At 39.0% G+C, this 10,192-nt stretch overlaps 1 long non-coding RNA gene across 1 annotated transcript; it reads right to left on the bottom strand.

Moving 5' to 3' along the window:
- Positions 1-1,718: 1,718 nt before the first annotated feature.
- LOC141281995 (uncharacterized) lies at positions 1,719-4,108 on the bottom strand. Its single transcript, XR_012336473.1, has 3 exons — positions 3,925-4,108; positions 2,892-3,029; positions 1,719-1,824 (listed from the first exon to the last, which is right to left on the bottom strand). It is a non-coding gene; the product is annotated as an uncharacterized lncRNA (long non-coding RNA).
- Positions 4,109-10,192: the final 6,084 nt, after the last annotated feature.

Genomic DNA, 10,192 nt, shown 5'->3' with positions numbered 1-10,192 from the left:
TAGTGGTCGGTCCCTCATTAAGTAGAGACCATCTATTCATGCGTTTCCTGTGTGGCACTCGGAGGCTGAGGCCTGCGAGTCATTTTAGGATCCCTGCGTGGGATCTGTCTGTGGTCCTGGAGGACTTATCGGGGCACCATTTGAGCCATTGATATAATTTCAGAAAGTTTCTTACTCTGGAAACTATATTTCTCCTAGCTATTACCTCCCTTAAGAGGGTAGGAGATTTAGAGGCTCTCTCAGTTTCGCCAACCTGTCTCGAGTTCGCTCCAGGCATGGTAAAGGTTTTTCTATACCCTAGATCGGGCTACGTTCCGAAGGTTTTGAGCAACATACCATGCCCCATAGTCTTGCAGGCGTTCTGCCCTCCACCATTTAAGGACGCGAGCCAAAGAAAGCTTAATTTACTCTGTCCAGTACGAGCACTGGACATGTACGTGCTCAGAACAGCGGAGTTCAGGAAAGCAGAGCAGTTATTTTTGTGCTTTGGTTCGGCCCGGAAAGGTTTCCCGGCCACAAAGCAAACTTTGAGTAAATGGATAGTCGAGGCTATCTCTTTTGCTTATGAAGCCTCTGTACGGCCCTCTCCTTTAACCGTCAGAGCGCATTCAACTAGAGGTATGGCAGCATCTAAAGCCCTGTGGGCAGGTGCCTCTGTCCAGGATGTCTGTGATGCGGCAGGCTGGTCCTCACCGCTCACTTTTGTACAGTTTTATAAGTTGGATCTCACTCCTACTCCTGGATCTTTGGTGCTTAGGTCTTAGTTGTGCTTTTTACACACAGACAGGCACTCGTAGTCTGGCGGATTGGGTATAGCGTTCCCATAGCGTCTCTATGGCGACGCAGCGCGAGTTCCCTCGAAAGGGAACGTCTCGGGTTACGTATGTAACCCTTGTTCCCTGAGAAGGGAACGAGACGCTGCGTCTCCTTTGCCATACTTCCTGCGTACCTGTAAGCCGTCTTCGGCAATATTTCAGATAATGTGGGCGTGGTTGTACGTCGCCTTTTATGCTTTCCGGCTCCTGCGTCACCCCGCCGGTTGGATTTGATATACACATTCAGACGCACTCACACCTGAAGGCGTTCCCATAGCGTCTCTATGGCGACGCAGCGTCTCGTTCCCTTCTCAGGGAACAAGGGTTACATACGTAACCCGAGACGTTTTCTTGGGTTATATTTCTTTCTATGTATAGCTGCTTTGAAACATGCAACATTGTGACTAAAATCTTTGTACTAAAGACTTAAATACTTAAATATGAAACAGAGAAAAATGATAAAAAAACATGAAAATTATGACACACAAAAGGCATAACATTATACAGATCATTTTTAAGCTGATTATGATAATGTAACAGAACAACATTAAATAATTGCTTTATGTAACCACAACAAACACAATAGAATGAATATGATTTGTATTGTCCAACACTAAATAAACAACAAATGCGTTTTTAAACATTAAATCATGAATTCCTATTGCTTACAAGAGAAAAACAGTGAAAAAAACAACTCAAATAAGCTTTGCAATAAATAACATTTCAAACTCAACAAAAACATGAAAACAAATGAATTTTACCATATAAATAAAAGTTAGTATTGTATGCCATCTCGTAGGAGAATATTACGACAGAAACCAACGCTTGCCAAGAATGGTCAGAAACACAATGACAGTGATTATGTAAAGGACAATAAAGATCACATCTATAATTTTTGCTGCTCTGGTCCAGCACAGTGAGGCCCTCTTTCTGGTGTCACGCATATATGTCGACTCTTCATTTCCACTGGTAACTGTGTCTATCGGGTTATGTAAGTCTATTACACCATCTGTGTGAGGAAACAGGTATACCAGTTTGTGAAAATATGTAGAAATCAACACAAAAGGGGGCTGAACCTATTCTTCTCTCTAATAAAGGCAGGAATATCTGTGTGTCTGTTCGCATTTTTATTATGTTGAGAACCGCTCATCCTATCGACTTCATGCATGGCAGGATGTTTTGCTGCGGACCCAAAAGAGTGCAGTGTCGCATTTTGGTACAATATGGACACTCTCTGAATTAGTCAACTTTTAATAAAATACAAAACTGCGTGAGGGAAGTCACTTCCAGCTCATGCGGTTCTGTATTTTATTAAAAGGGGATGGCCTATTTGCTCAGAAAATGTACACTGACTGCAACAGTGATACAAAACACACAGGTCTGTGAAGAGCAATACTTATAATAAGGTAACGTTAGCAGCAGCACAGAACCCTCCATAAACTGCGTACGCTCTCATCTTGAATGCGGACGCGACTAAGATGGTGGCGTTACCGGAACATAGTTATTTTCGTGAAATATCTAAAACATTTTGTAAAATAACTGAAAATGTGTTTGTCTGAAAAATTATGGACATATGCAACATGGACAGCTTGAGGGTGAGTAAACTGTGGGTTTAATATCATTTTTGGCTGAACTATCCCTTTAAAGAAGATTTTTCGCAGTCCTCTGTAATGCTCATATAATGCAAATCAACGGATCCGCCATTTTGAGAGCTCAAAAGCAGATATATCCAATACAAAAGTAATCCCCATGACTCCTGGTGACGAATTACCGTTTTTAATGTTACTGACAACATTTTTAGCTTTAATGCAAAACCTCTGCCAAGCCTAAGGTTGTCATGCCACCACCTATAAAGCGGGAGCGTAAAAAGTCACTCCCTGCATTAACATTAATAATGTTGAAAAAAATAATTTTCGAATCTCTAAATTAAAAACCGAAAGCCAACATATCCGAATAATTGAATATTCTAGTCCAGCCTCAATGCAAGGTTAAACTGTAGGTGCTGGGTCCTTTGTTTGATTAGTGGTTATTAAAATGAAGATGTAGCTTTTCAGATATTTTTATGTTGACACTTACCATCTTGACCACTATCACTTCTGGTTTCCACTGTTGTTGCCGTTTCGGTCTCTTCTTCTTTACAAATCAATATATTCACAAAGATGGTCTCCAAAATGCTTACGCCAATAAGTACAAAAATTGCACAACAGTAAATCCCTGTAAAAACAAGAAAACTGTTAGGGAAATACACTAACAAACAAAATCAACTTCTCTCACATTTAACCAAAGTAGCTCTGGTCAGTATCGTAGCTATAGACGAGGCAGGCAGTGCAGCCGCATTGGGGCGCCTGCGGCAGGAGGGGGCCATAACGCACCCGGGCCCTTCCTACATTGCATGCAGGCACATATTCACAATGTAACTGAAGGGTACTTCACTTTCCATGTTCAGGGGCCTATTTCAATAAGGAGCTTCAACCAACTCTGAGGTAAAACCTGAACTCGGGTTGATTTACCCTAGGATTTACCCATTTTTGGTTTCAGAACAGCTGATTTAGTTTAAGCAACTTTGAGTAAACTGACCCTGAGTTTAGTAACACAAAGCCACTATAAAACAATAGACATCATCACAGAAATTCTATTGGTTTTATTGGGAATTTAATTGGTTCTAATGAAATATGGCCCAAAACACACTACAGTGTAGTGGTTTTAATGGTAAAAGCTAATGGTTCCTATTGGTATTTTAATGGAAACAATTAGAATTTTCTGTAATGGTTTTATTGTTTATTGTACAGTTTCTGAATTCATTGACTTGATTTCAGTAAACTAATGTAGGGAATAGTGAATAAAGATTTAGATTTGGGACACTGTGTGCTGTAAATTTACAGTATTTTGCGCCATAAGCTACTAGAAATAGAAATAATCAATTATACCCAGAGTGCAAATGTCCACAGTATATTACTGTTTTCTTTTTAGAAAACAGAATTTTACTGTAGAATGCATTTGCTTCTATAGCAATTTTTTCAGTGTCAACTGCTCCTGAAAGAACATCTTCATGCAGAGTTTAGCTTTAAGATAATGAAATGTAGTTTTGTAGACAATCATGTAGACTTACCAATTAATGGGATTTCACTGACAGTTGATGCCAGTCTGTCATTAAGAATCTGCAGTAACACGGAAAGGGACAGCAGTAAAGTCACTTTAAAACCCAGCTTCTCTGCTTCAGATGCTTTTATGAAGAAGGATGCCACATCCAGCACAAGGAAACAAAATACTGGAAAAATTAAGTTGATGATATACAGCACAGGTATCCTTTTGATGGTCACCTGCAATTTAGAAATAAAACTACATGAACAATACAGAAAAGTGAATCTATCTGTCTCTCCATCAGGCCTGGATTGGCCATAGGAGGACCACAAGGGCTGGTGTTGTTATGTCACTGGGTTCAAGGTTGCTGTCCCTATGCTGCCAGCACTCACAGCAGCCCCATTCGTGTAATTTGCGGGTGGGAGATGTCCCCATGGCTTCATGCCCAAGTTGATTGTGTCCGACAACTTATTGAAAGAAATTTAAAAAAAATTCTTGCATTAAGGTCCATTAGCATCTAAAACGCATGGTAAACACAGGACACGCTGCTTTCTTCTGCTTTTCAAAGCGCTTGCCTGTGAACACGAGTTTTGTTTCCGACACGTATATATTTGAGTGAGCTTGCCGCACGTCTAGATAACAAAAAACTTGAGTGCGAATAGATACAAACTGCCTCTAAAGGGAAAATGTAACATAGATGTAACAATGAATTGTAACAAGAAAATCTATTTGATGCAAAACTCATTTAATTGGAAAAAGGTAAGTTTCATAAGAATATGATGTTTTCTCAAGTAAAACATAATGTCTGTTGAAAGTCCATTATATATTTGTTATTTTTTTTTTTGGTAGACCTACTTTACATTATTTGGCAATATACATGACATAAGTAAGGATTAAGATAAGGATTTTTATTTTTCAATCTGTTTCCTCTGTATACTTGATACATCTTGCTTGTGTATTGTATATCAGGTATTGTATACTGATGATTTAATGATATTATTTTAATATAGTCAGTCATAAATGAAAGTGGGCCGGTCTAAGGCATGAAACTCCAGGGCTGAAATGAGTCACACCCCGGCCCTGCTGTCCATCCATCTATAAAATGAAGCAAAGTTTTCGAAGAACAGGTGTTTCAGCAGAGATGGATAGACAGAGTTTTATTTTATTTTATCATCACCATATCTCCTGTCTGATCTTCCTCTCCATCTCTGTATATGCTTTGTGATTAAGCAGAAGTGAACTCAAACTCAGTTAACATACAGTCATTTATGATTGAGATCTAGTTAAACCTACTGCAAGAACAAGTGAACAGGAAAACTATCAGGAAATAACTATAAATATGAGTAGCATGATTAGCATCATAATGGTTAATGATGTCCCTTTTTCATTTACCTGAAATATAACCTGGCTGGCACTGTCTTGATTTACATGCTTTGATATATTGAGAAGTATCCACTCCCCTGGGATCTGAAGAGACTGCTCGTAGTCAGAATCAATAAATTGCATCTCCAGAAGTCTTATTTCCTCTGTGGGTAGATTTAAACAAAAAATTAATATACCCTAGAATTTTATTAACGTTATGAATTACTTTAACAATGGATGTGCTTTTTGGAGCCCTTCCATTTTGACTCAGATAACGGATGATGCCAATTTAATATACAATTAATTGTTATGCAGAAAGTAGGTTGAATAAATCTGTGATGTCACAAGGGTGAGTAAAAATTATTTATATTTGGGTGAACCTTTCTTTATAAACAAAAAAGTGAAGGTGTTTTGTCTTGTATGTGTTTGTTTGCAGATTTGCATTGATTTCTGAGTTTTAGATTTACCTGTTTGCACTAAAGATTGAAAGGTAATTTTGCAGATTTGTGTGTCGAAGGGAAACTTGTAAAGGTCCATGCTACAGGAAGTGGTCAGAGATAAAATGTCAACCTTTTTTATAAGGCCAGAATTATCTATCTTGACATATGGAGACTCCACTGCGGCAAACTCCGTCTTGATGCTAAATAAACAAAAATATACTGATGATTGGAGACAGATATTTAAATCAAATCAAGTCAAACTTACCTCAATGATTATCAAACTGGAGGGCATGAGTGTCAGGAGTGGGCGCAGTTTTATGACATTTTGTAAAATGCATTAATTTATCATAAATTCTGCACTGTAAAAGTAAGTTATATTTAAAAAAAGTTTGAAGTAATTCACCTAACTCAAAGTACTGAGTAATGTCACATGTCTCTCAATTTCAGATGATTAGGCAATAAGCACATTTCTTGAGTTTTAGTATCTTCTATTCAGCTATGTATGTCTTTGGACCGTGTGAGTAAATCCATGCGGACCCAGAAAAACAACCTAATCCTACCCTGGCTTGAATTAGAGACATTTTTGCTGTGGGACAACAGTGGTGTACATTGACCCTCTCTTTACACCAGGTGTACTGTGTCCAACCTTGATACTAGAGAGCTACCAACCTGCAGATTGCAGCTCAAGCCCAAATCATACACAGGATTGCTTGATATTTACAGAGAAGTGTGTTGAAACAGGTTTAGAAATTAAGTTTACAGGATGGTCTCCAGAAGCATACAACTGCTCTACACTAAACACAAACATCTATTGTGGTAACAACACAAGTGTAGCCAGGATTCACAATGTGGGTGGGATGAAAATCAGGTGGGGCCTATAATTAAATATACCAACACACAACTACACCAGCTTCAATATATCACTGTTTATTAAGAACAAAATCCTTTATGTCATCATAAGCACATTATTAGCACTGCGGCCACACCTAGAGTATGTGAGCAGAGTGGAGTGGAAAGAATTTGCGCTTTGCGCTCAAAGCATTTCATAATAACTCCGCTCAAGCTCCGCTCTGGATGTTCAATATTCCGCTCCTTGCTCACTCCCCACGCCCTCCTTATTAACACCTCGCTCCGCGTTCGCTCCATTGTAAATTTTAATTCTCTTTTGAAACAACACCAACCTCGTTGGCTCGTTAAAATATCAGAGTCCATTGCAGTTCTGTAGCAGAATGCGCCATTTATTGTTCAAGTTTAATAAAGCATATGGCATAAGCGTGTCACGGACCGCGCTGTAGCAAGGTAAATGCCGCAAATTATTTACAAATTTAAATGGCTTTTTCTTTTATTCTGTGTTGGTGGCTTAGGTTGTTAAAGCTGTATTAATACCGACCTTTAGATTTTCTTTCCAAGTGTAAGCAGAAAACTTGTGTTTTCTTGACATGTGCCTTTTAATATTACTAAAGGAATCTTTTGATGTTATAATCACCTCCCCGCAATCGCGTTCTTCTTTGTCATCATTACCTTTTAAAATACATTTGTATTTTCCCCCCTTGCACTGTAGTATTTCAGAAACTCTTTATTTCTGTCTTTCTTTAACTGTGCTTATTAATAACTTATGAACTCATCCATCATATAATGCAAAGGCAGAAATCGCGAAGGGGTCAGTAAAATATAATTAAAAACTTAAATAATAAATAACATGATATTATATTAATTATATTAATGTGTGTTTGGTTAAACAAAACAAAACAAATGCAATTGGGGCCAAAATATATGTTTAGAAACATTTTCAGTGCCCCTCCCTTGTCTCACAGTGTTTTTGGTTCTTGCTCGTGACTGAGTGATAGTGGAGCTTTTTCGGAGCGAGAGAAAATCACGACGCTCCGACATTCAAAAAATCCGCTCCTCGCTCCTGGCAAAATCACGCCACTCCACTCCTCGCTCCGCTCCCACTCCACACCGCTCACATACTCTGGCCACACCGCACACACACACACACACACACACACACACACACACACACACACACACACACACAACATTATCATCAAATCAGCAGGACAGTACAGTATGTAAAACAATGCTTGGTCATAGTCTGGATCAGCGACCACATAAGAACAAAGAAAAAATCCGCACACTAAAGAGCTCTCCTTTACATAATTTATTAAAGTGACGTTTCGGGTCTCTTAGGACCCTTCCTCAGACTCTGCGACCACATAAACCACATAAAAAACAACTGTGGCAAGGCAACTTATATAGGAGGCAGCTACATACATAGTGGGAAATTAGCTTACTTTTATAACAGGAGACAACGGGGTTTAAGAGTTGAAGACTGCAATGATTTCGTTATAGTCCAACAATTCAGTCAACTTTCTTTTAAATAAGAGCAGGGACAAAGAGTTCAGTCTATGTGTCCACATTGTTGCTCTGATGCCAGTTTTTATCCGATTTACAGTTGAAAACAATCGTTCGACAATACAGCTAGTTAGGGGGCCGCGCAGCAGACGGTTCATTCTTAGAAAGATATCACTTGGTCATGCAGCGATCACCTCCATAAGTGATGGAAAACCCAGTCTTTTAATACTTTTCGTCATGTTCAGAATCCTCAATGAAGACATTAAAGGGTCCACCAGCAGGCTAGCAGGCTTGTGGGTGGGCCTGGCCCTCCCGTAGCTACGTGACTGGGTAACAATAAACTAAAACTTTGCCATAACAAATATGCTTTATAAGCACACAATTACATCAGCTAAAGAAACTTAACAACTAGTGGGGTAGTGCAGGGTACACTTCTTTATAAGATGACATGGGGTATACCGAATTCTAAATATTAATTAATATTATTAATTTCATAATGATCATTATGCTGAGAAGCCAAGCAGATGAAGTTAAGAACCAATACTGGCCCATTTTGGAGTGAACTAAATATGCAAGACTAGTCCTACATGTCACTGTTAAAAACACAAGCCGTTCAACCTTAGTATATACGCTATGACACGTATGACATGTTGGGCTAATCACAACACACTGGATAACTGGCCAATCGGTTCACACCACGCTTTCTCAGAACGTTGAGCTTTGTACAAAACGACCTATTACAGATGGGCGGGACTTAGAGGGGCTACACAAATGTACGGTATGTGGAAAATAATGAGTTTATTAACCACAAAGTAATGTGCTTTTCAGACACAAAATATGGGCTAAAGTCGTCTTTGTTGATGCCACACCAAACTGCTATTTGTGCCACTTCATCTATGTAGTGCGTTTTATCACTTTTGCGGATGAGACCTACCACCACTGTGTCATCTGCTAAATTGATGTGGTTGGAGCTGAACTTGGCAGTGCAGTCATGGGTCAGCAGTGTGAATAGCAGCGGGCTGAGCACACAGCCTTGTGGGACACTTGGGTTTAGTGTGTTAGTGCACAAGGTGTTGTGGCTGACATAGACTGACTGAGGTCTTCCAATTAAAAAGTCAAAAATCCAATTACAGAGGGGTCAGTTGAAGCCCAGCAAGCCTAAGGGATAATTAAATGCTGAGCTAAAGTCAACAAACAGCATTCTTACACAAGTGTACTTGTTTTCTAGGTAGGTAAGAGGTATGGTTTTTGATGTGGTGCATGACTAGCCTCTCAAAGTACTTCATCATGATTCAGTCAGAGCTATGGGATGGTAGTCATTTATATAACGGTATGATGATTGTGGTTTTGAGACACATATGGACGATTTCCTGGCCCAGAGTGGTGTTAAACATATCCGTTAGGATATCTGTCAGCTGTGCAGCAGAGTTTCTGAGTACATGTTCAGGTATATTGTCATGACTCGCATCCTTGCATGGGTTTATCCTAGATAGGGTCTGTGAGTCTATACTGTTTTTGAAGTGATTATTGATATTTGTGCATATAACCGTTTTGCCTTCTTGATGCCACCAGACAGATTGGCTCTTGCTGTTTTTAAGGTGCTGTGTAAGGTGTAGGGATGGGGTGTGGAATTGCGATTCAAGCTAACAAAACCTGTCTAATATTGATTCTGAATCACCAAGGTGATATAATGCACAACTTTGTCATGTACTTTGGCTTTTTAATCAGCAGAAAGTCCTTATTAATCTAAAATCACTATGAGTTTGAGTTGTTTATAACAAGCAATTGAAAAAGCAACACATCATTAATAACATTCTTTATTATCATAAAAAAACGGAAAAAAAAGAAGAACAGCAAGAGATATATATGCTTATAGGCATTTCCTGGAGCTGTGTGTGTAAATAGTACTTTCTCTGCGGCACATTTTGAGTTTCTGCTCCAGGCTTTGTGGTGGCAGTTCACTTCTGAATTCATTGAGAGCCATAACCAACATAATTGCACAATTAATCATCCCATCCCTAGTAATGTGTTCAGCTGTTATTTGCAGATTATGTTTTAGTATTTTTGTTCATCTTTCCTTCACCCTTATGAAAATTAACCATGGTTTTACTGGGTTACGGTAAAAAAACATGGTCACTG

The sequence above is a fragment of the Paramisgurnus dabryanus genome, chromosome 3 (assembly GCF_030506205.2).
Source record: "Paramisgurnus dabryanus chromosome 3, PD_genome_1.1, whole genome shotgun sequence".
NCBI classification, from domain to species: domain Eukaryota; kingdom Metazoa; phylum Chordata; class Actinopteri; order Cypriniformes; family Cobitidae; genus Paramisgurnus; species Paramisgurnus dabryanus.
This window is presented reverse-complemented; position numbering and strand designations above follow the sequence as displayed.